This window comes from Gracilinanus agilis, chromosome 1 (assembly GCF_016433145.1).
Source record: "Gracilinanus agilis isolate LMUSP501 chromosome 1, AgileGrace, whole genome shotgun sequence".
NCBI classification, from domain to species: Eukaryota; Metazoa; Chordata; class Mammalia; order Didelphimorphia; family Didelphidae; genus Gracilinanus; species Gracilinanus agilis.
Window position 1 is genome coordinate 5391203 of NC_058130.1, and position 26693 is coordinate 5417895.

At 41.3% G+C, this 26693-nt stretch overlaps 1 pseudogene; it reads right to left on the bottom strand.

Moving 5' to 3' along the window:
* Window positions 1–18039: 18039 nt before the first annotated feature.
* On the bottom strand, window positions 18040–18191 carry LOC123246488 (annotated as a pseudogene).
* Window positions 18192–26693: the final 8502 nt, after the last annotated feature.

Genomic DNA, 26693 nt, shown 5'->3' on the forward strand with positions numbered 1-26693 from the left:
CTGCTCCTAGAATCCAGCTTGTCTTCCCATCATCTGCTTCAGGTCTGGATAGGGGTCAGGAAACCTCAACTGGGATGGATTCTTGCCTCTAATACTTTTTGCCCAGACTTTCAACTTCTGTGTACCTCAGTTTTCTTGTATTGAACATGAGAATAATATCTATATCATCTCCCTTGGGGATTTTGGTGAGGAAAGCCTTTTGGAAAACTCCAAGATCAGGCATCTAGGTGGTACAGTGGTTAGAGCACCAGGTCTGGAGTTGAGAGGACTTGAGTTCAAAATTGACTTCAGACATTTTTTAAAGAATATTTTTCCATGGTTATATGATTCGTGATTCCCTCCCTCCTTCACTTCCCCTCCCTAAGCTGACAAGCAGTTCCACTGGGTTATCCATGTATCATTGTTAAAAACCTACTTCAGTGTTAATCAGATTTGCAGTAGAGTGCTCTTTTAACACCAAAACCCCAATCATATCACCATCGAACTATGTGAGGGATCAGATGTTTTTCTTCTGCATTTCTACTCCCACAGTTCTTTCTCTGGATGTGGATACATTCTTTCTCATAAATCCCTCAGGATTGTCTTGGATCGTTGCATTGCTGCTAGTAGAGAAGTCAGTTACATTAGATTGTGCTACAATGTATCCATCTCTATGTACAATGTTCTCCCCGTTCTGCCCCTTTCACTCTGCATCAGTTCCTGAAGGTCTTTCCAGTTCACATGGAATTCCTCCAGTTCATCATTCCTTTCAGCACAATAGTATTCCATTACCAACAGATACCACAATTTCTTCAGTCATTCCCCAATTGAGGGACATTCATTTTCCAATTTTTTTGCCACCACAAAGAGTGAAGCTATAAATATTTTTGTACAAGGTTTTTCCTTATTATCTCTTTGGGGTACAAATCCAGCAGTGGTAAGGCTGGATCAACTGGCAGGTAGTCTTTTAAAGCCTTTTGGACATAGTTCCAAATTGCCCTCCAGAATGGTTGAACCAATTCACAACTCCACTAGCTATGTATTAGTGTTCCAATTTTGCCACATCCCCTCCGACATTTATTACTTTCCTTTGCTGCCATATTGGCCGGCCCAGATATTTATTAGTTGTATGACCTTGGGCAAGCCTTTTAACCTCTCCCATCTAGCTCTTGCCCTTCTGTTTTAGAGTCATTATTAAGACAGAGAGTAAGAATTAAAAAAAAAACTCAAGCCCTCAAAGGGCTACATAGGAGAGGAGGACATTTTACTGATAGAGTAGGCAACTTGACCTCTCCCCTCTTCTTATTTGCCACAACTTGTTTAACCATTTCCCCAACTGATGGTCATCCCTTCAGTTTCCTTGCTACCACAAAAAGAGCTACAATAAATATTTTAGAACATGTGATTTCTTTTCCATTTTCCTTGCTCACCTTAGAAAATGTATATCATAGTAGTCTTGCTGGGTCAAAAGATATACACAGTTTTATAACTCTTTGAGCATAATTCTAGATTGCTCTCCAAGATATTTGGATCCATTCACAGTTCTACCAACAGTGTGTTAATGTCCCCATTTTCCCACATCCCCTCCAACATTTAACACTTTGCCTTCTCATCATTTTAGGTATGAAATGATATTTTTGATTTGTTTTGATTTGAATTTCTCTAATCAATAATGATGTATAGGATTTTTTAAATATAGTTATATATAACTTTGATTTCCTTATCCATAACTGTCTGTTCATATCTTTTGACCTTTTATTAGTTGGGGAATGGTTCTTATTCTTACATATTTGACAAAATCCTCTGTGTGTTTTAGATAGGAGTCCTGTATCTGAGAAACTGTCTACATAAACATTTTTTCCCCACTGACTGCTTCCCTTCTAATCTCGACTACATTCATTTTATTTGTACAAAACCCTTTCCATGTAATGTATTCAAAATTATTCATTTTAATATCTCACAATGCTTTCTATCTCTTATTTATTCATTAATTCTTCTTATTCATGAATTTCCTTTTATTTTTCAACAGTATTTTTTTCTTTGAAAGGTTAATTGATATCTTTATTTTTTATACCCATATACAAACTGAACCATCCCCTGTAATAAAAGAAAATCAGTCAATAAAATGAGTAGAAACCTGAAGGTATATACTACAATCTGCTTCCACAGTCCCTTGCCTGTACCCTGTGGGGTTTGTTTCAGCAGCTCTTCTCCAGGGTCAATGCGGTCATTCCAAATGCTCTGAGAAGGGCTCCCTTTTAGTGTTTTCTTCACATTTGGCATTCATAGTGTCTTTCCCTCCTGGGTCTGTGCATGTTGGACCCCCCATTATTTTTGTCACTCTATAAAAGTCACCCTGAGTTCCTCTCAACCCTCTGGTTCACCATTTCTTTAATCACAGTCATGTTCCAGTCCACTCGTATGCCATCTTTTGATCAGCTGTTGTCTTCTTTCCTTAGGCAATCCTAGAACCTAATGATGACCCACGTTTAGGAACCGATGAGCTCCCTGGGGGCCAAAATGCCATTCCCAAGGCCCTTTGAGTGAATCAGATTATCTCCATCCCCTGCCATTGCCCCAAGCTCCTTTTCTCCCCTTCCCTGCTCCCCCAGCTTCTGGGACACCCTTTGGTGGAGGCCAAAGTTCCACAGGGTGTCAAAGCAGAAGCTGTCCTCCATGAGGTTTATCGTTAACCCAAGGCCAACCACAGACTCCTTTTCTGTCTCTGGCTCGAAGCTGCCTCTGGCTTGCATTGTTCTGTAGGGCCCTGAAATCCAGAAAGCCTTTGTAGAATAACTGATCTCTGAACCGCAGACAGCAGCATTTTCTGTTTTTACAAGTTCCAAGTTCACCATCTGGCTGTTTGCAGAGTGAAAGCCCAAGATTACTGTCAGCATTAATTCAAGTCAGGTGTAGTTGCCTTCCCTCTCTTTTGCCCTGGTTGTTTCTCACACAGCAAGGAGGCCTTCAGATGCATGTCCTTTGAAATGTGGTACAGTACATCAGTTCTCACTGTTGGTGAGAGCTGCTGTCAGCCAGTGGGTGAGCTCACCAGGGATGGGAGTGAACCTCCCTGAGTTCGGATGAGCTTCCTGAAACTCGGAGCCCCCCTGGATCCTCAGGGCAGGAAATGTCAAGAAAATAGCCTGCCTTGCAAACTTTCTGGCACTTCCTGTTCCTAGTCTGTATAGAGCCGCCCCAGGAACAGCCTCTGGAATGTTAGCTCTCCTGGGCCCCAGCTGGATGAGTGAGGACAGAAGTGAAAAAGAGGAAAGCCAGTCTGGGCTGGTAAGGAAACTGCTTCCCTCCCCTTGCCTTCCCTTGCCTTTCCTTCCCTTCCGTTCTCTCCCCTCCCCTCCCCTTCCCTCCTTTCCTCTTCCTACCTCTTCCCCTCCCCTGCAATTTCTCTCTTCAATATCTCAACTTCCATTATGTTCTCCCATTTCCCATCAATCCTTTTCCCTCTCTATTCATACACTTGCCACTCAGGACAGACTTCTCATCACATCTCCAATGAGACTCATAGCTTTTAGTCTCTCTTCTCCAATCCACCCTCTATACAGCCACCAAAATTGTCTTCCTAAAACACAGGTCTGACTCCCCTATTCAAAAGTTTTTCTTGTCTCCCTGTTGCCTTAAGGATGAGATAGCAGCACTTCAGCTCCATCCTTCAAACTGGTCCATCATGTCACCTCTCTTTCCACGACTGTTCTTTCTAGAAAGAGCTACTTGACTTTGGAACTCATGCCCACAGAGAGGATGGAGATAGCCATTGGGTGTAGCTTTCTCCGTCTCCCTCTCTCTGTCTCTGTCTCTGTCTCTCTCTGTCTCTGACTCTCTGTCTGTCTCTCTCTGTCTCTGTCTCTCTCTGTCTCTGACTATCTGTCTCTGTCTGTCTCTGACTATCTGTCTCTGTCTCTGTCTTTCTGTCTGTCTCTCTCTGTCTCTGACTGTCTGTCTCTGTCTCTCTGTCTGTCTCTCTTCCCCTCTCCCCACTCTGTTCTCCTGCTTTTAAACACTCCAGTGGCACACTGATTGGTCTTATCCTTTTTATTATTTAACTGCATTGAATCCAACAAGCAATAATAAAGTATCTACTCTGCACCCTACACCAGGCTGGGTATTGGAGATACTAAAACAAAAATGGATCTAGTCTCTGCCCTCAAGAAGCTGTACTGGGGAAACAATTATCAAACCAAAGTCAAGCCATGGAGTCATTTCAGGAGGAGGTCAGAGTGGATCTGGAAAGTGCTCATGGAAGTGTCGTGAGAACTGAGCCTTCAAAGAAGTCAGAGGGGAGAAAAGGCAAAGCTGGACATGAAGCACAACCTGTGCAAAGGCATTAGAAAGGGGAGATTGAATGTTAGAAGTGAGGACCAAGAAATAGTTACTGGACAGAAATGGAGAATGTCTGTCTGGTGGAAGACAGTGAGCCAGGAAACTGGATTTGAGCCAAATGAGAAGAGGCTTTTAATCAGCCATCACCCAACATTTCCTAAGCCTCAACTGATGCTCAGACACCAAGTGCCAGGGATGCTGCTACAAAAACCAGAATCTCTGCTCTCAAGGCACTTACATTCTATGAAAAGAGACACGAACTAATAATGATGATCATTGTTGCCATTAATTATTATTATTAATATACTATTTTTATAGAACTTTAAGTTTTGTAAAGTTCTTTAAATATATGATCTTGTCTGATTTGCATATGAAAGTTTCAGCAGACTTAACATATGCAGAATAAGTACAAATAAGTAAGTAAATACTAGATAATTAGGGAAGCAGGGCACTGGGAACTGGGGGAACCAGGGAAAGCTTTGCACAGATGTTCATGATGCATGAGCTGAATATTGAAGAAAAAGAATTTCTACAAGTTAGAGGTGAGGTGGTAGGACATTCCACAATGAGGAACGGCCAGTGCAAAGGCCAAAGAGGATTGTAAGAACATTTACTCTTACAGCTGATAGGGAGCCACTGAAGTCTCTTGAGGGTGGGGCAGAGTAATGTTATGGTACATCACAGATATAATATATCTAAAGATAATCACAGATACAAATACATCTGCAGTTTGGAAAAGTCTCTTTGAGATCTGTATGGAGAACAGATTGGAGTGAGGAGAGATGTGGCTGAAAGATCAGTGAGCGGTCCATTGCAATTGTCCAGGTAAGGAGAGACGAAGTCTAGTGGCTTTGTGAATAAAAATAATAAGATTCACGTGAGATTCACGTGAGAAAGTCTTTGGAAGCAAAATCAGTAAGACTTGGCAACCAGTTGCGTGTAGGAGCTAAACAATAATTGTCGGGTTGTGAACCTGCCTCCTGGAAGTTGGATGGTACCCTCACAGAACTGGGACATTCAGCAAAGGAGAAGGTTTGGGAAGAGACTAGAGTTTGGGACTCCTTAAGGACTTCCAAGTGGCATTTGGGGATGAGGCATTGGAGATCTGGGCAGAGACAAAGGCTGAATATGTAGATCTAGACTTCATCTATCTAGAGGTGAAAAGTGAGCCCATGAAAGCTCATGAAATCATAGAGACAGCACTTTGAGAGAAGACGGCCCAAGACAAATAAGGATGCAGGTATTATTATCACCATTCCACAGAAGAGGAAACCCAGGTTTTACGAGGTGAAGGAAAACCCTAAAGTCCCATGATTAGTAAGTGACTGGGGTAGTAATCAAACCCAGGTCCTTGCTGACTCCTAATACAGCACACCCTCTTCTACACCAGGCTGCTTCTTTCAGGGAGGAGGAGATCCTTCCCAGCTGGGGAGAGGCACACATTTTGTAGAAGGGGATATTTGTGCTTGGTACCTTAGCATCCCCCTTCTCCAGGGTATGTTTCCTTCATCAAGTATTAGGGATACTGACTTAGTAATGTAATGAGCCATCCCATGGCTATGGATCTCTAACCACCCCAGCTGAGTTCCTCTCCTTCTCTATGGTTTGGTTTCACCCATAGGTCAAGCCAATGTGATGTTCTAGCTGTGGACAAAGAAAACCAATGGTTTGCTCCCTGGGACCCACCCCTAGCTTCACCTACACCCCCAAATAAACCCAGAATGGGAAGAGGAAATTGGACAAAACTAGGTGAAACACGACTGGACTATCAATAGAACCCTATTTGGGAGATTCCCCACAAGTCCGGGGTTGAATTGTTCATTGAGCCTTGGCCAGGCCTTATTTTTTCCTGCTAGTCTCTGAGTATCATAAGGCCACCATCACCATATTTGGTCATTTTGCTTGTGCTGGTGTTCAGCTCCATCTTAGAATCACAGATCTGGAACCTCAAAGGCTACACTATTCAACCCCGTCAACCTACAGAGGTGAAAAGTGGGGCCCCAGGGAGTTCATGGGGCAAGGTCATAGGATCCTAGAATTGAGAGCTGGAAAGGACCTCCAATACCAGAGATATGGGACTGCCAGGGAGGTTTAAGTCACTTGGTAAGCCCATGAATTTGACAAAGACTGGGGATCTAACTCTTGGCACTCTGAATGGGAACTCTGCCTTCCTTCTCTATAATTGTACTTTGGTTGCCACTGACTCCCAAAGAGAGATTGCTTGGGAGAACTTCCCAACTGGACTTTGCCCCAAGTGCCCGAAATCCTCACCAGGGTGTGTCCCCTGGGCCCATTTCATCATGAAGATTTGGACAGTTCATTTATTTGCTGATCTACTTAGCTGTCTCTTAAGATAGCCCTGCAGGCTGGTCTGCTGGACATCTTAGGGGGAGGCCCCCCCAGACCCCTGTTATTGAGATGTACGCTAATCATGTTTGCATCCAGTTCACTTGTACGTGCCAGGCTTCCACTCCTTCAGTATCATTACATTCAATGGGCGAATAGAGGGTAAGCAACGAGACAGTTATTAATGTTCCCAGCACTGCCCGGCTGGGCTCAGCATCGATAAGCTCATTCACTGCCTCTGTGGACATGTACCAATCATCAATCTCTACCCAAATGAAAAGAAATAGCTGTCCTGGACAAATGATCTCAGCGGAAGCCCCCCTCAGCAGCTTCCTTGCTTTCAGTGAAGATTCTCCCCTGGCTCAGAGTCCTTACTGGATGCCAGGAGCCTGGGATTCAAGTCCAAGGCCGAGAGCTTATAAAAATTGGGACTTTGGGCAAGCCAAGTCATCAGCCTGTTACTCGGTCTTCTCTTTTAGAAATGGAGATAATGATATTTGCTTATGCTAACTGTCATTGCCCTTTATGTAGAAAATATTCTACAAACCAGAAATGAGGGTCATCTTTCTCATCTGGACAAAAAGGAGGAGGAAGAGGATGATGATGATGATGATGATGATGATGATGATGATGATGATGAAATCATCCTCATTTTTTTTCAATGGGATCCACCCAGAAATAGTCCTGGGGCAAGTCATTGTCCAACTAGGATTGCTTAATAATTCACGTTGTGTGGAATGCTACGCAGGTAAATAGAGATGAATTTTTTGAAGCTGAATAAAAACTCCAAATCTCATCAGTTCACTGAGAGCATCCTTGGGAGCACTCCAGCAGGACAAGGAGCAACGGGGATGATGTGCCCCTCATCCTGTTCCCACATGAGTTTGATCTCCTCTGAGAAGGCTCTCTTGTTTGAAAGCTTTTCATTCTGTGTAGCTTGGAGATTATGAGTATTTGGCATGGTGACAGCTATTAGAAAGACTGTTCAGAAGTTTTATGGATCAATGTTAAGTCCAGGCAATTATGGGTAACAAACAGTTCAGTCTGTGATTGTGGCCCAGTTCCAGCCCAGTTTCTTAGTTGATTTTGGCAGGATATTTTGAGGCTCTGGTTATCATTAATTACCGTTCTTTTCCTTGTGGTCAGGAATTCAGGGAATAGTTCTGAGGGCAGTTGCTACAGAACACCTATCCCAGTGCCAGAACAGCTCAGAGGTGGGACCAGCCTCTGCCTATGGCCCTCAAGGGGACATGGCGCCCTGTCAATGACAAGGATGGCTCCCAGGATGTTGGATAGAATCCCTGTGATGAGATGAGATGAGAGAATAGGGATGAGCCTCACAAGAGGAGCAGCTGTCATTGGTCACATCGATTTACATCAATGAAGAAGACACCGCCTTGAAGAGATCCCAGTTCCATTGGAAACTGGGAATATCTGAAAATACTAAGAGGCACCCAGGATAGGCCATCATGATGGAGTTGAGATCCTCATCTAATGAACTTTAAACCAGTGATTCCCAAAGTGGGTGCCACCGCCCCCTGGTGGGTGCTGCAGCAATCACAGCTGGGAGCGGTGATGGCCACAGGTGCATTGATCTTTCCTATTAATTACTATTAAAATTAAAAAAATGAATTTCCAGGGCGCTAAGTAATATTTTTTCTGGAAAGGGGGGGGGGTAGGCCAAGAAAGTTTGGGAACCCCTGATTTAAACCAAACATTTCTTATTTTAAGAAGCCCAAGAAACCCTTGAATTTGAGTTCAGGAAGGCAAGGGGAGATCCCATTCCCCACTTTCTGGAAACATGGGCAGGATGAAGATGCATCTTGAATGCAGTGGGCACAGCATGAATGACCTCACCGTTATTTCAAATCAGAGCCCCAAATAACCCAGAGGCAGATATCTGATTTACCTAACTTGACATTGGATGGCTCAAAGAAATGCATTACTTACTCTGAGTGGCAAAAGTTAGGTGGGACTGTGGGCAAACCATGTACTTTCCCTTAGCCTCACCTACTTCATCTGCAAAATGGGCGATAGGGAAAAAGCAACCTTATAAACTAGATTCTCTCATACTTTCCTTTAAGCAAAAACATGCAATGCTTCTGCCTTCATTTTTGTCTGGTTTGCTTTTGAGCATCGTTAAGAGTGCTGCACGGAGTTGTCTTTCTCTATAAAAACTAACACATTTTCCCGTGAGTAGAAAACTCAGATCTGAGTGCTGAGCGTGCTCGCGAGACCAGTACAACAAGAAGCCCAACAAGCAGAAGGTTGGAGCCCAGAGAGCATCTGTTGCCCAGGGGCTCCAGGGCACTCCGGGTGACGAGTGGCACAGGACGCCTCTTGCTCAGCCCTTGGAGGAAATGTGTTTGACAAAGAAAGAAGGCAGATTTTTCACTTTATTGATCTGGTCCAATTATGACCCGCTGAGGAGATGATGAGAGAGATGCAGGGCATGAATGAAACCATCTTCTGCCAGTTCCACCTGCTGGGAGTCCTGAACCACATCTTCTGCCAGGGATGCTGGCAGAGAAACAATTCTTCCAATTCATTTGCAGTCAATTGCTCGGGGTAGCGGCTGGGGCCTGGGGCTCAGGGGCCGTATTTCTACTTTCTCTTCGTTTCAAGAGGAAGAAATCTCTGCCTGCCTGTTGGCCATAAAAAGCCAGCGTGTGCTGCTGAAAGGAGGTCTGTGTGTTGAAGCAGGCCTGACGTCATGGCTGGGCTTCACCCAACACTGTACTGTGTCCATTTTGACCAGGGCGAAAGCGGGCTGGAGTCTGGCCTGGCTCCATCCTTTTTCCTCTTAGCGAACCCCACTTTTATTTTTAAGCCTTTTCTCACACACATTGCTGAAAGCTGAGACTAATGCTTGGGACGGATTTTTTTTTTTCAGCCGGACTCAGAACCTCTGGATCGGGGCCAAGAAGAGGCAGGCCAAGATGTGGCAGCCTAAATTCATTTGTGGGCCTTGTCTCAGGGGGTGGGAATTCTCAGGAAGGAGTCATCATACCCATTTTGATAGGAAAAAAGGGAGAGAGTGAAGGCAGGAGGGGGGATAAGTAACTATAGGTATTCCTTCCACATCACGGGTTCGAGGGGTACCAAACCCCACGATCAGGAAAATCCAGGTAAAATGTTTTGGCGCTTCCTTTGTACCAGAGAAGAAGTTTGATTTTTTTCTTTCATGGGGGGTTTCTATTGCCTTATTATAAATTTTAGGTTGATTATTTGGTCATGGGCTATTTTGTGCATTTCTGCGTTGTGTGTTGGCCTTCGCATGTCATCTGCAGCTCCTGTAAACCCCCTCCCTCACTCCCATTTAATTTCTTTGGTGATCTACCAAAACTGCATTGAGGGAAGTCACGATGCGTGAGGGCTGCCCAGGCTCCGAGCTGACGGTTTCACAAAGATTATCTTCTCCGATCCTCAGAGCAGGTCGAGATGGGCTTTGGAGGACAGGGAAAAGGTCTGCTCTTAGAGAAAGGCGAAGGAACATAGGAAAGGAGAGAAAGCATTCCAGGGCAAAGCTGTAGCAAGAGGGAAGGGCCAGGAACAAGGGAGGAATGGCGGATGTTTGGGAAATGGCCAGCCATTGACTTTGACAAGAGCTCAAGATGGGGCCATGAGAGACAAGGGGCCAAAGGTAGGTTGGGGCCAGATAGCGAAGGGTATGGAGTGTCGGGGGAAGGAGTTGAGTTGTTTCTCTTCAGACAATGGGGAGTCTGGAAAGATAAATCGAGGCCAAGTTAGGCAGGGATTTAAAGGCTAAAAAGAAGAGTTTATATTTGACCTGAGAAACAACAGGGATTCACTGGAGATGGTTGAGTTGAGGAGTCCCTGGGTCTAATCTGTTTCTAAGGAAAATTTCTTTTAAAAGATGAGATGGGTAGTTAGGTAGCACAATGGATCAAGTGCCAAGCCTGGAGCTGTTAGGAATTAGGTTCAAATCTGGCTTCAGACACTTTTTAACTATGTGACCCTGAATAAGTCACTTAACCATTATTACCTAGCCCTTGCTTCTCTTCTGTCTTAAAACGGATACCAAGCTAGGTAAGGGTTTAAAAAAAGGATATTTTTATGAGAATAATATATTGGATGGACTGGAATGATGAAAGACTTAAAGCAAGGAGATTCCTTAGGAGACCGTTCCAGACCTGCACTGGCTACCCCTCGTGCCGATCTCATCTTTAACTTCTCTGGTGTCCTTCATGTTTCAACTTGAACCTCACTTTCTCTAGAAGGACCCCCTTCGTCACCCCAGTCATTCCATTTTGTCCAGGATTATCTTCGGTCGCCTCTATGTGTTTCTTTCATGCACATAATTACTAGCATGTTGTTTCCCAATTCGATTCTAAGCTTCTCGAGGGCAGGGACTGACTCTATTTTCTTTTCTTTGGATCCCTGGTACTGAGTACAGTGCTGCACAGAGTAGATGCTTAATAGGTTCTTTTTGATTTAAGTAATTGTTTCATTTGAATTGCTTGGCTCAATCTGGTTTTAATCTAGTAGATGAGCCTGAACAAAGGCAGATTAGATTCTGTTCCATAGGGATGATGTACTGGGTTCGAAGGCAGGGCTCTGGATGGGCAGCTAATGTCTCCAGATGGTTTTAAGGTATGTGCTATGCTTTCACGTGGCCAAAGAGCTCTTTGTTGTGTGTTATTCAGTCATTTCAGTCATGTCTGACTCTCCATGATCTCTTTTGGGGTGTTCTTGGCAAAGATCCTAGAGTGGTTTGCCATTTACTTCTCCGACTCATTTTACAGATGAAGAAACTGAGGCAAAAAGGGTGAAGTGAATTGTCCGGGGTCACACAGCTAGTAAGTGATCAAATCAAAGACCAGATTTGAACTCAGGTCAATGAGTCTTCCTGGCTCCGGGCTTGAGACTCTCTACTTTGCCACCTAGATTATAGATGAGGAAACTGAGACTACATGATCACCCAGCACTGCATAACTAGCAAGTGCCTGCAGCTGGACAAATCCGAGTCTTCCTAACTCTAGATCTCACACTCTATCTACTATACTACCTACGTGCCCATTCAAGAGACTGCAGCGGAAAGAGTACTAGGTGTAGGTTCAGATGGCCTGGATTTGGTTACTTCTAGTTACTGTCGAATGCACAAGCTTTAACTCTCTGACTCTTTTAGCTCATGGTGGAGCCATCTAAAAACCTCGAGTAATGAAGAGCACTTGCCAGGAATAGGGAGGCGATCGTCTCAGGGGATTCTGTCCTCTTTAGACCAGCCTCTGGAGTCTTGGGTACACTTCCTAATGCCTTAGGGTTAAAAAGGACACTGAGGAGTGGGAGAGTGTCCTGAGCATGGTGAAGATGTTCAAAGTGGTGAAAGTCCTTTAGTCCATATTAATTGAGGTGTTGAATGATCTGGGCATGTTTAAGTTGGATAAAAGACTCAAGGAAGGTATAGGGAGGGGAGGCTAACAGCTAACTTCAAATAATAGGAGCATTATCAGGTGGAGGAGGGTTAGTTAAAAAATATGACTTTTTTGCTCCCTGCTAATTATCTCTATGATGTGGCCTTTTATATTCAAGTCAAATATATACTTTTCATTTATTGTGGCACATGATATGCTGGTCTGAACTTAATTTCTGTCAAATTACTTTCCAGTTTACATATCAATTCTTGTGTAACAGAAAGTATTTCACTCATTAATTAATTAATTAATTAATTAATTCTATCTATCAGGCACCAGACTTTGTTTTTTTCTTATGTTTTTGTTTATCTAGTTATTCCATTGATCTTTTTGTTATTTTAAATTAGTGCCATAGAGTTGTCAGTATTACCTAGCCTATAATATAGTTTCATTTCTATTTTTTACCATTTCCCTTGAAATTATAGATCTTTCTTTCCCAGAAATGATTTTTTCTTTCTGTTTAGTCCTTTAAAATATCCACTTGATAGTTTGATTTGAATTTTAAAACATTAAATCTATTCTTGCATTTAGGGAGTATCATATTGTTATATTGACATATCCAAACCATTGATACCACAAAGTTCTCCGTTTTATATTTTCCTTTATTAATATAAAGAGTGTTTTGTAGTGAGAGCATTATAATTTTTGCATGTGTCTTAGTTGATTAACCTCCATATATTTCATGTTTTAGTAGTTGTTTTGAATGTGATTTCTCTTTTCATTTCTTCCTGCATTTTGTTAGTATAGTATAAAAAGATGGATGGATCTATAAATTTGTTTTGCATACTATTATTTTACTAAAGCTATCAATCATTTCAATTAGATTTGCTCATTCTCTGGGGTTTTCTAAGTAAACCATCATATCATATATAGAGATAAATTTTTCTTCTTAAATTTCTTCTCCATGCCAGGAACTATTTTTTATAACCCTTAACTTCCATCTTAGTATCAATACTGTAGAATGATTCCAAAGCAGAAGAGCAATAAGGGCTAGGTAGGCAATCGTGGTTAGGTGACTTGCCCAGGGTCACATAACTAGAAAGTGTCTGAGTCCATATTTGAACCCAGGACCTTCTAGCTCTAGACTTGGCTCTCAATCCACTGAGCCACTTGGCTGCGTCTGTTTTGCCAGTAATTATACATTTATTTTCTCTCATATTTTATTACTATAGCCTGTATTTCTGTAACTTAGTCAGATAGAAGTGAAGAGAGGGTATATTCTTGCCTTATTTTTCTTCCTATGCATACTAGTGTTTCTCTTCTACAAATAATTCTACCTCTTGATTTTATGGTTTTGATAACATTAAAGAAGAGTTTTACATTATTTTGCTTTGTATAATTTTTTTTATAGTTTTTTTTTAACCCTTGTACTTCGGTGTATTGTCTCATAGGTGGAAGATTGGTAAGGGTGGGCAATGGGGGTCAAGTGACTTGCCCAGGGTCACACAGCTGGGAAGTGGCTGAGGCCGGGTTTGAACCTAGGACCTCCTGTCTCTAGGCCTTACTCTCACTCCACTGAGCTACCCAGCTGCCCCTCCTTTGTATAATTTTTAAGATGAATGAATACTATATTTATGAAAGATTTTTTATCATCTACTAAAATAATCATGTGGTAGTTTTATTATTGTTGTTGTTTATAGGAAGGGAAAAAGAAAGGAAGAGAAAGGGAACAAATATTTATTAAGACCCTACTATATGCCAGACATTGTGCTAATCATTTTACGAATATTATCTCATTTGATTAACTATGCTAACCATTTTCATAATGTTGAATCATTCTTTCATACCTAGCATAAATAAAGCTACATCACAATAAATTATTTTGTGGGTATATATTGCTGTCCTTTTCTAGAAAAGATTTTATTAAAATGTGTGGATTAATATTTATTAATGAAATTGGTATATTTTCTTTCCCTTCTCTGTCTCTCTTTTGTTTCAGCATAAAGACTACATTTATTTCAAAAAGGTATTTAATAGAGTACTTTGTTTTTCAGAATGCATTTTGTAGTATACATTTTTAAAAATACTTATTTGTTACATTAAAATTTCCAGTTAACGCTTTCCCTCCTTCTGCTCTCCTCATTAGAGAAGGTACCAATAGACAAAAAGATATATGTATATGTAAAACTTATGTCTTAGTTATTTCTATTTATCAGGTCATTTTCTCTGAAGGTAGAGATATACAAGTCATTCTTCAAATAATATTTCTGTTGCTGTCTATATAGTTCTCTTGGAACTGCTCATTTCATACTTCATAATTTCATGTAGATCTTTCCATTTTCCCCCAAAGTTAACCTGTCATATCTTACAGTACAGTAGTATTCCATGACAACCATATGCCACAATTTGCTAAGCCATTCTCCAATTCGTGGACATCCCAACCAGGAAGAGCAAAAAACAGAAAAATAAAATTATAGGCCAGTTTCATTAATGAATATAGATGCAAATATTCTAAATAAAATATTAGCCAGGAGTTTACAACAATATATCACAAAGATTATGTATTATAGCCAAGCAGGATTTATACTAGATATGCAGGTTTAGTTTAATATAAGGTAAACTATTATTAAAATAAATGGTTATACCAACAAAAAAGTCACAAAAATCATTATATCAACAGATACAGTAAAAGTTTTTGACAAAATACTACACTAATTCCTATTAAAACATTTGAAAGCATAGGTACAAATGTATTTTTCCTTGAAATACTAAGAATTATATACTTAAAACCATCAGCAAACATTTGTAGTAAAGTTAGAAAGCTTCTGTAAAGGATCAGGAGTGAAAAAGAATGCCTAGTATCACCAATAATATTTAACATTTTCTTAGAAATAAGATGTGGAAAAGTGAGGATACACTATTGGTGGAGCTGTAAACAGATCTAACCATTTTGGAAAGCAATTTGGAATTACACCCAGAGAGTTATATCTGTGTATACCCTTAGACCAGTGGTTCCCAAACTTTTTTGGCCTACCGCCCCCTTCCTAGAAAAAATATTACTTAGTGCCCCTGGAAATTAATTTTTTTTATTTTAATAGCAATTAATAGGAAAGATAAATGCACCTGTGGTTATCACCGCTCCACTGGATCGCTGCAGCACCCACCAGGGGGCAGTGGCGCCCACTTGGGGAATTGTTGCCTTAGACCCATCAATAAATAAAATTGTTGGGTCTGTTTCCCAAGGAGAACAGAGAAAAAGGAAAAGAATCTATAGGTTCCAAAATATTTATAGAAGCTCTCTTTGTGGTGGCAAAGAATTGGTAACTATGGGGATGCTCACCAATTGGGAAATGACTAAACAAATTGTGGTACATGATTTTGACAGGATACTACTGCACCATAAGAAACAATAAGCAGGCTAATTAAAAAAAACACTTTGAAAAGAACAGGATAATAAACAGCATATTGAGTAGAACCAAGAGAACATTATACACAAATAGGTACACGTTTAATATTTGAAGAATAACTTGTGAATGTCACCTCCAGAGAATGAAATGAAAAATGAAAAAAATGAAAGCTATAATCTCTCTCTCTCTCTCTCTCTCTCTCTCTCTCTATATATATATATATATATATATATATATATATACATCTGTCTCCCAGATGATGCCTTCTCCGATGCAGGGAAGGGAAGGAGAACCTGAGATACTTGTAGACTAATTCTATTAGTAATAAAAAATATTGTTTTATAAATGGTAGTAATGACAATAAGAGAATTAAAAGAATTTGAATAATCAGAATGGGCAGTGAGATAAATATCTTGTTTTTATTATCATTTGAGATACATTTTTTTACATTCTATACCTCACGTAATATATGCTCCCCACTATTAGAAGTCTTTCTTGTGACAAGATAAAAAGTTAAATACAACTGATTCATACATAGGTGTTTTTTTGTTTTGTTTTGAGGTGGGGAAGACAGAATACAATCTCAGATTCTGCAATGTACAGGTATATTTCTGCCAAAATTATCTGAATTTGTGTATTGACTAGAACAACTCCAACAAGTTCTTCTACAGATTTTAAACTTTTAAACCATGTAACCTCAACTCTTCACTGTTAGAATAATATTAGAATTATTCATCAATTAGCCCAAGTTTCTACTTTCCAGGTAGACACAGTGATCACAGAGGTAAAGTTGATCTCCATTCATATTCACCCAACTCTTTACAAGTAGGTCTTTAGACACTACTTACTGTGAAATGGCTAACTTGACTCTCTTTATTTGTAATTTACTCTGTTACTTTTTCTAAGATGTGGTTGTTTAAGATCCCAAGTCCTGGTCCTTGCTCCCATGGGCCTTAGAATTTAGCAACTTCCTCTTTCTCCCTCTTCTAAGAGGAAAGCATTAGAAGAAACTTTTTTTTGCCTTTCTTTGTCATCATTCAGAAATTATTCCACATAAGAAATTTTATCTATATAACTTGAAATTATCCCTTTAATCAGGAAAGCATTTGGGAAACTTATATCTTCCCTATGTTAGTTCATTAGCATAAATACACAAATGGGATGCTGGGAAAGAGAGTCCTAGGGAGAAAATTCTAATTACACAATCCCCTTATTTTAATTCTCTGTCTTTCTGTTTCAACTAGGTCTCTTGTAAGCACCATATTTTTGGATGATGATTTACTATTTGCTTCTGTTTTATAAGTAATTCTACTCACATTCACAGAAATTATTATTAACTACACATGTTCCATCCAATTTTCTTGTTTCTCTTTCTCTCTTTTTACTATTTTCTTCCTCTAGTCTGTTTCATTTCTAATCACTGCCTCTTTAAATCTACCTTCTCTTTTATTAACTCTCCTTTTTCTTATCCCTTCCCTCCTCATTTCCTGTTGCATAAGATAAGTTTCTATACCAAATTCAGTGTTCATGTGTGAGTGTGTGTGTGCATGCAACTTTGCTAAAATTGTTGATTACTTCCACTAGCTTTTTAGTTGATTCTCTAGGATTCTTTAAGTAGACCATCATATCAGCTGCAAAGAGTGAGAAATTAGTCTCCTCATTGCCTACTTTAATGCCTCAATTTATTTTTCTTCTCTAATTGCTACCGCTAGCATTTCTAGTACAATGTTAAATAATAGAGGTAATAATGGGCATCCCTGCTTCACTCCCAATCTTATTGGGAAGGCTTCTAACTTATCCCCATTGCCAATGACGCTTGCTGATGGTTTTAAATATATAATGTTTACAATTTTTAGGAAAGGCCCATCTATTCCTATATTTTCTGATGTTTTCAATAGGAATGAGTGTTGTATTTTTGTCAAAGGTTTTTTCTGCATCTATTGAGGTAATCATGTGATTTGGTTGTTGATATGGTCAATTTTCCTAATATTGAACCATCCTTTCATTCCTGGTATAAATCCCACCTGATCACAGTGAATAATCCTCGTGATCACTTGCTGGAATCCTTTTGCTAGTATCATATTTAAGATTTTTTTTTGCTTTTTTTAAAATGGCACACTTATTAAAAATAAAGACTCAAAGCACTGTACTATTAATGGTATCAATTTCAACAAAAGTAATCACAAGAATATCTTTCACAGTGCATATTCTTCACAGAGGCATGAGGTTGAACAGAAGAATGTAAGAGGTAGCTCCCTTACATGGTGTACTCACTACAAAATGTAGTTTGATAAAACTATTTACAACTGAACCAAAATTTATAAACATTGTATGAGCTGATATAGCATACAAGGCCAAAGACTGCTTACATTTCTTAAATCGTGTCAAAGAGAAAAAAACTTCATGCTTTTAGGTCATTCACATTTTCAACAAAGTCAAACTCATTCTTAGTAAGTGGAGATTTCATATCTATTCAGTACCAGAAGTCTCTAATGTCATTTTGTGCCTGTTCTTTAGCAAATGGGAAGAGAAAATGCAACCATATTCTGAAGTTCATACTCTCACATGCCAATGTCTCTCTTCTACTATGATCTTCATATGCTATCCAACTTCTTTAAAATATTGAGTGTAATGCGTAGCAAAGCCATGTAGAGGAGAAAGTTGCGGACTGAGGAGACCACATCCATCTTGGTTCCTTCAGATCTAGCTTCGGACGTAAACCCTTGATTCGGAAAATGTTGAGTTCGGTTTATAGATTATGGGCCATGTCTATTTAAGATTTTTGCATCTATATTCATTGAGAAGATTGGTCTGTAGTTTTCTTTTTCTGTTTTTGGTTTGCCTGGCTTTGAAATCAGTACCATATTTGTGTCATAAAGGAAATATGATGGAACTCTTTCTTTGCTTATTTTGTCAGCAGTTTTCTTGAAGGCTCTTCTTGTAACTGTTTTTCATGATGTTTTCTTTTCAAATCATATCTTATTCTTTCCTGCAGTAATAGCTTTTTATAGTCAAGTTTTGTTGTTGTTGTTTTCATTGCTGGTCATCTCCCCATTCCATTTCTTGACTGAAGTTTATGTTCAAGTTATATTATTTGTATGTTGTTTTAAGTTATTTAGAGGAGGAGACTATTGGCAGATTTTTGCCTGGGTGGCTGCTTCTCTTTGAAAAGATTCTTTGAAATTTATAGCAGGAAGGGGTGGGTGATACATGGGAAGTTTAATGTAATAAACAAGCAAGTTTAAACTAAAAGGAAATCTATAGGACATTGAACTTATCCCTTACCTTCTGTCTTAGTATCAGTTCTAATATAGAAAAGCAGCAAAGGTTAAGTAATTGTGGTTATTGCCTGGGGGGTGTCACACAATGAGAAAGTATCTGAGACCAGATCTGAACCTAGGTCCTCTCAATTCCGGATCTAACATTCTATCTACTGTGTTACTTAGCTGCTCTGAATATGTCTTGTTGAATAATATTCTGATTACAAATATTAAGGGAGGCATAAACTAGGAAGATGTATACTCACCAATAGAGTTCATCACTTTGATGGAAGATCTCCACTCCAGAATCCTAGTTATCTCTGTGAATAGTGGGGACTTCAAGGGTTCCTTTTGTGTAGATAATATTTTGTTGATTTTATTGAGTACATTTTTATGGCACTATAAGACCCTCACAGAAAGAATCAGTAATCACTCAAAGGTTTGTGATCATATACACAGTCCACATAGGAAAGACTACAATTCACTTAGTCTCTTAGTTGAGAGGCAGTGACAGATGATAAATAGATAATTAGCTAGAGAGATGAAAAGATGAGAGAGATGTAGATAGATGATAGTTGTTACATAGAGAAGTAAATAGATTGTAGATAGTGGGTAGATAGAAAGAATGATAGATGAAAAGATCATAGTTGGGGACTTAAATGATTAGACAGTTGGGTCAATAGATGAACAGACGATATATTTAGGTAGATTATATTACGATAAAAATTAATAAATGCTGAGCAAAATATATATATTAGTATTTTAATTAAAGCCATGCTGAAAATCATTAGACCACGCGCTTGTAAGAATTCAAAACTGCCGCCCAGCCATTATTGTTACCTCTCGTCTCTTCCTGAGTCTGCTAGCCAAGAGGGCTTCCTTTTGGATACTCCTCCCATGTAAACAGTCCTCTGCATGGTGACACAGGCATCCCCACGCCCAAAGAACCAAACCGGAAACCCATTGGACCACGGGAAATGTAGTTTTAAGGTCCCCACGTGTCCATAGTAAATATATATATACTTTTAGATGGCATTTCCAAAATTTCACTTTTACAATTAGATAGACAGAGATAGATAGATAGATAGGTAGGTAGGTAGGTAGGTAGGTAGGTAGGTAGGTAGTTGGTTAGATAAATTGTGGTTGTCTTTATTCAAAGGGGACCAAAATAATACCACTATGTTGGCATTAATGTACAGTGTGTCTGACTGTGACCGATCAGACCAATACAAGCTTGGAAGCCTCTACCACAGGTCAGGCACAAATAAGTTAGATGAACATTTGGGATGGAGATGTCTGAATCTGTGGATCCCCTGTTACTTTGGGGCTACTGTGAGCCTGGTTTGTTCATACAACAGAGTGCCTTCTGAGATGCAGGCTGTCTATGTTGGATGGCCCTGTGCCAGCATCTACCATGTCTCATAATTGATTCCAAAGTTCTTCAGAGATATAATTTATAGAGCACTTTAAGGTTTGTGCAGAGTTTTACAAATATTATCTCAATTGATTCTCACAACAGCTCTGGAATAGAGGTGCCATCATTCCCCCCTTTTTACAGATGAGAACATTAAGGCTTATGGGTGTTAAGTGACTTGCCCACCAGTGTCACATCCATTGCTATTGAGTTCTGAGACAGGATGGGAACTGAGATCTTTCTGACTCCAGACCCAGCACCCTGTGCACTAGTTGCTTCAATGATGTTGTGGAAAGTCCTGCACTTGGAACCGGAAGGATAAGGGTTCAAAGCCCAGCTCTGCTACTGAGCTCTGTGAACTCAGGGAAATGATTTCCCCTTTCTGGGCCTCTACATCCTCACATGTAAGATGAAGTTGGGCTACAGAACCTCTAAGATCCCTTTCACTTGTAAATCTAAGACTGTATGACCAATGTACTATACACATGTACAACAAGATGACTTGACAATCTAAAGCAATGGCAGGAGTCTTCACGAAGGAAACTTCCACCACTGGCAAAATCAGATCTAGATGAGAAGTAAAACAAACAAATTAAAAGTGTCAGGGACTGGCTTATATCCTTAGGATTCAGGGGGTAGCTGGGTAGCTCAGTGGATTGAGAGCCAGGCCTAGAGACGGGAGGTCCTAGGTTCAAATCCAGCCTCAGATACTTCCCAGCTGTGTGACCCTGGGCAAGTCACTTGACCCCCATTGCCCACCCTTACCACTCTTCCACCTATAAGTCAATACACAGAAGTTAAGAGTTAAAAAAAATATCCTTAGGATTCAAAGGTTAAAAAAAAGTGCCCTGCTCTCAAGGAGCTTCCAATTTCAAAGTCTTCCCAGATGCGCAGGGCCTGCCTGAGTCTGTCCTCATCATCTCTTTCTGCCGTGGGGTCTAGCCTTTGCCTTCCATTTAGCCACCCTGCTTCAGACCTCTCCAGTTCTCATTTGTGATTTACACAATCAGAGATTCTCTTAAAGCTCCCCTGTGATCATGTTACTATGGCCTCTATCTGATATACACTGATGGCTCCCTATTACCCCTGGGGTCAAGGATAAAGTCCTCTGTTTGGCATTTAAAGCTCATTATAAACTTTTCCTCTCCAGTGTTTCCAGGAGTCTTAACCATTGCTCTAGTCCATGAACTGTACACTCCTGCCAAACTGACTTCCTTACTGGTCTTCCCCCATGATGCTTTGTCTTCCATGTATTTGCCTTTCTGCTAGGGGTCCCCTATGCCCTGATGCTCTCCCTCCTCTCCTCTCCTCTCCTCCTCAGCATCCCTACTTTTCTTCAAGGCTCGGCTCCAGTGCCACCTGCTGAGATAGCCCAAAGCCGAGACCACCCTCCATCCCCCAGTCGCCATGTCGCGTGTTGTATGTCTTCTGCATGTGCTCTGAAAGGACTCCTTGTGTGGAGTCGACGTCCTTGTCTTTGTGTCCCTAGCCCGGTGCCTGCCATATAACAGGGCTTCATGCAAGTTGGAGGATGCCTGGATAGACAGTGAACTGACTAGCCGATGGACTGATTTGCTCCCAAAGAGGCCAAGGCCAGCTGAAAGCCCCAAGCAGTCTTGGAGCAAGCACTTGGCGCTGTTAGTTGGGGGTAAGCTACGAACCCCAGTGAGTTCAATGGTAACTGGGTTTCCTGTGAAGTGCGTTGTCAGACCCCAAAGCGGTTGGCTGTGGCTGGAGGAATGGAAGCAGCCGGGAAATTCCTTTCTAACAAGAGGCTCCTGGATCCTTTCACCGCCAAGCTAGAGTGGAGCTGAGTGGAAATGAGAGGGAAGGGGGGATGGGGAGGCTTCCAAAGCCTTAATCTCCCAGGTAGGCTCGGGGGAGGGGAGGGGGAGGCAAAAGGACCTGGAGAAAAGGAAAGCAAATTCCTCTGTTGTCAAGTTGAAAAGAACCTCAGAGCAACAACAAAGTGAGCTGGAGAGCATGGGCCAATTAGCAAACTCTAGTGAGCCTGGAGAAAAAGCAGCCAGTTAATGAGAGGCTGTGGAGCAAGATGGCTTATCCGAGGGTGGCATCATGGGGACCAGCCTGTAGCAAAGCCATTGTTCCCAGGGGATCCCTCCCACCACTGGCCTGCTGAGTCAGAGGCCCAAGATTCAGGCAAAGCCACACATTGTTTTCTTTAAGGCCTAAGCCCATGAGCATTTGAAGGAAAATGAAATCCATATCGTTTTGACTCATTTGCCATGAACTCACCAATGTCTTGTTTTTTCTCAGGCCTCTTTGATGTCCAGGAAGTCCCTGGAGCTTTTTCTCTTCTTTTTCTTTTCTGAAAGGAAAAAGGTCAGTTGTGTTTTCAGAAGAATGAACTCAGGCACTGGGGGCATTTCATGCCAGGGCAAACAATGATGATCATTAATTCAGAAGACTAAGCTGGAGTGTCCTGGGATGCCCCAGCCCACTTGCACTGAAGTGGCTGCTGCCCGTTCAGTGGTCCTGGCGACAGGAAAGCAGCAACCAGCACCTTACTGAGAGATTTCCCAGAAGGTTGTAGCCGAAGAAATTCATCGTCCAGTGGCCAACCTCCTGGCATCGAGCCTTTCTAAACTTAGCTAGGTGTCTAGCTCTGGTAATATCTGGGAGGCAGAGTATGATGGGAAAGGAGCTGAATGGAAGGAGACCAGAGTTGAGATCTTGGCTCTGACACTGAGTAACTGAAGCCTCAGTTTCCCCAGCTGTAAAAGGGGAATAATAATATCTGGGAAATGTATTATCAATTTCAAAGCACTCTATGGAAGTAAATTGTTATTTTCAGTAAAAACTTACCCAGTAAGTCTTGGGGAAGTGGAGCAGCATCAAGACATGTGACTCAATTGGGAAGTCGCTTTTCAAAGTTAATAGAGTTAGACCTCTTCAACTGAAAACAGATGACCTTCCAAAAGGGTGTAATGTTTCCCCCCCTGGGCCTTATCTCTGGCCTAGAAGTGGAAGGAAGAAGGAATGATGAGAGCCTCAAACTAAAGTCATTCTTTTCCTCTGACTGTTTCCCTGAAGCTGACTCTGTTACCCAGATCATTTGGCCAGTTCACTCCATGGTAGAATCATTGCTTCTTCCTTTGTCATGAGGGCTACAACCCACGTGGCCTGGCTGGACATGTGAGTCTGGACCTCCTTGCTCTACAACTGCTTCCCCTAGACTTCTTGGGTCTCTCCTGGCAAACCTCACATCCCAGGTAAGCTCTACTCTACATCCCCCAAGTGAGCAAAAGGGAAGGACCTAGACACACCTGGAGGTTCACCAGGATTAGACCCTTTTCCCTTGGACTCTGCTGGGAGGTCAGCGCTTCTCCATCAGTCATGAGTCATTGGCTTTGCTTGTTGCTAGCATTGCAAATGGATCAGAAATATGTAAATGTAAGGACAAGGACTAAAGGGGTAAGTAGAGGGAGGAATCTCATTTGGACCAAATGGCCTTCTGGGGCAACACAATAGCAAGCATCAGTTATCATCTGGACTTATGAAAGAGGACAAATACTGAACTTATTCTCACTACTGTGTTCCCAGTCTCTAATCAAAGCATGGACAAAGCTGGGCCATCATTACTAATTAGATTAGGAATATATTATCATCCTATAGAGTGTATGTGTGCATATGTGTGTGTGGACTAAATAAATAGACATAGATTTAAACCCTTACCTTCCATCTTCGAATCAATACCATGTATTGGTTTGAAGGCACAAGAGTGGTAAAGGCTAGGCAATGAGGGTCAAGTGACTTGCCCAGGTTCACACAGCTAGGAAGTGTCTGAGGTCACATTTGAACCCAGAATCTCCCATCTTTAGGCTTGACTCTCTATCCACTGAGCCATCTAGGATGGCCCTAGGCTATAGATTTTTGACACTGAGTCATTTTCAGTCAAGCTGACTCTTAGTGACCCCATTTGGGTTTTTTTTGGCAAAGATCCTGGAGTTTTTTTTGCCATTTCCTTCTGTAGCTCATTTGACAGATGAGAAAACTGAGTATCTTGCCCAGAGTCACCAGCTAGCCAATGTCTGAGATCAGATTTGAACTCAGGAAGATGATTCTTCCTGATGCCAGACCTAGAACTCCATCAACTCTGCCTTTAGCTGTCAGAGAGAGAGAGAGAGAGAGATAAAGAGAGAGAGAGAGAGAGAGAGAGAGAGAGAGAGAGAGAGAGATTGATATAATTAGACCCATCTTCCTTGATGTATCTTTTTATATTTATGGATATGTATGTTTTACTGCATCTGTGATTTCCTTGATTAAAGAGAACTCCTGTTGAGAAAATTCCCTCTCCTGTTGCAGAAGAATCCTTCTTTTTATGATTTAAGTCTCATGGGATTACTTAGAGCCCTGAGAAGTTAAGTAACTTGCCCAGGATAACAGGCCATTCTTTATCAGAGGAAAGAGCTGTTCTGAGGTCTTCCTTCCCAGAAACCTCCTCTTCAATACACTAGGCAACTTCTCCATTATTTGTAAATAATAAAAATTGGTAAATTAGTAAAATACCAAGTCCCACATTTCAAAATAAGTACCAAAAGAATAAGTCAACCTTGCTGGGCTAATTACACAAAGTCCCATTCATCACACAATCCCTTCTCTCTGGCCACCTCCTCCAGCCTCCATGGAAACCACCTCACTGCCCACAAACAAAGACCATGCCCTGGAGGAACTGCCCTGGAGCCCAGTTCTCTTAATTGGCAACTGCCTCACCTAGCAACAATTTCAGGGAAGCCCCAGGCGTGCTTCCCATTGCTCTCTTCTCTCCCATCACCTCCTTCAGCCTCTTCCTTTCTTCCCCACTCCAGTCAGGCTGCCCTGAACCACAATGAAGTTAACTCTTCCATTATTCCTGGATGGAGTGTGTCAGTGGATTCCCCCCGACTCCATTCACCAGCCCTGAGGCTTTGCAGTCCAAAGTGCCCCTCTTTGACACATTGTAAGAGCTTAAGGATATTTTTGATGTGCGCATTCAATATTCACTGCTTCATTTCAGGAATCCTTACGGGCACTCTTCCATTTCCTATCTGCGTGCCTTGTGCACAGCATGTCCCCAAATTCCTGAGATGCTCTTCTTGCCCTGCGTCCATAGCTTTCGCCAAGCTTCGGCTCCTGTGCTAACTCACACAAGGAATCATCCTACTAATTAGTGCCTTGACCCTCCCTCTCCTCCACTGGCATCCTACAGCAAGCCATGCCCCATTCCTGTAGTTAGCGTGTTACATACCCAAATGATCACAGATATATTCCTCTGTTTACATATGGAATCCTCCCAGGAGAAAGGGGGCGCCCAAGTGTGGAATCAATGCTTTACATTCATTCGCTCATTGAATATTAAAATCTAATGACAAGGGGGCAGCTGAGTAGCTCAGTGGAGTGAGAGTCAGGCCTAGAGACGGAAGGTCCTAGGTTCAAATCTGGCCTCAGACACTTCCCAGCTGTGTGACCCTGGCCAAGTCACTTGACCCCCATTGCCCACCCTTACCGCTCTTCCACCTATGAGTCAATGCACAGAAGTTAAGGGTTTAAAATGAAAAAAAAAAAATCTAACGACAAGACAAGGTTAAAAGACTTGTATTTTTTAAGCCTAGAATGCGAGCCTGGCTCAGTATCAGGGAGGATAGCAGCTCAACCTAATATAGCATCCAAAAACCTCCCCAAAATTATATCCCGAGATGGAGGAAAAGGAAAAAAGAAGGAAAAGCTAAAATTTCAAATTCATTTAGAAAACAAATTCTTCCAAACGAGGAACAGAAGTTCTTAACCTGGGGGGCTTCCGCCTTGGATTTTAGAATGCTTCTAGAATGGATTTCTACATCCAGATATCTCTTCCACATAATAGGTGCCAGGAAACAGGGCCCAGAGATCTGGAAAAGCCACATAAAATTTTTCATCTCCCCCCTTTCCTATTTCTAGGCTTTGGGTGTCATCTGCTTGCTGGCTTTCACATCCTTTTCTCAAACTTGAACTTTTTACTTATTTGAACTTTAAACAAAAAATTGCTTATAGTTATGGTATTAAAGGATAAAATAGGCTGATAACATCCAACACCATCCATAGAGTTTATGCAAGTATTTCTGGGTTTCTAAATGTTTTCTGTCAGCAGCTGCCCTTTACATATTGTCCCCCCAAGTTTCCATCTAGTTTCTTTCTTCATTTCAACTGACGACAAATCAAAACTGTGATGGGGCCAGTCGGAATGTGGAAGGAGGGCTTGTCGTGAGTTTCCTTTAAAACTCAAATACGTCATGCCTTTAAAGAGGATTATGCTAAGACTGCCCATGGGGGTCCCCAGCAAAAAGAAGATGAAGAAATCATGGCATAGTTTTTGTTTTCTTGACATGAACAAAATAGTGGTACCTTAAGCGAGTACAAACATGATGGAGAAACAGTGGAGTCACTCACAGTACGGCCGTGACCTCTCCCAGCGGCTATTGGATGTAAAATGAAGACTTTGGTGAATGTAGTAAAATAGGAAAAAGAGATGCAGGTTAAGGAACTCTCTCTGACCCCACGTCAGTCTCTTTAGACAGCTTCTGTTTTTCTTCTTCTA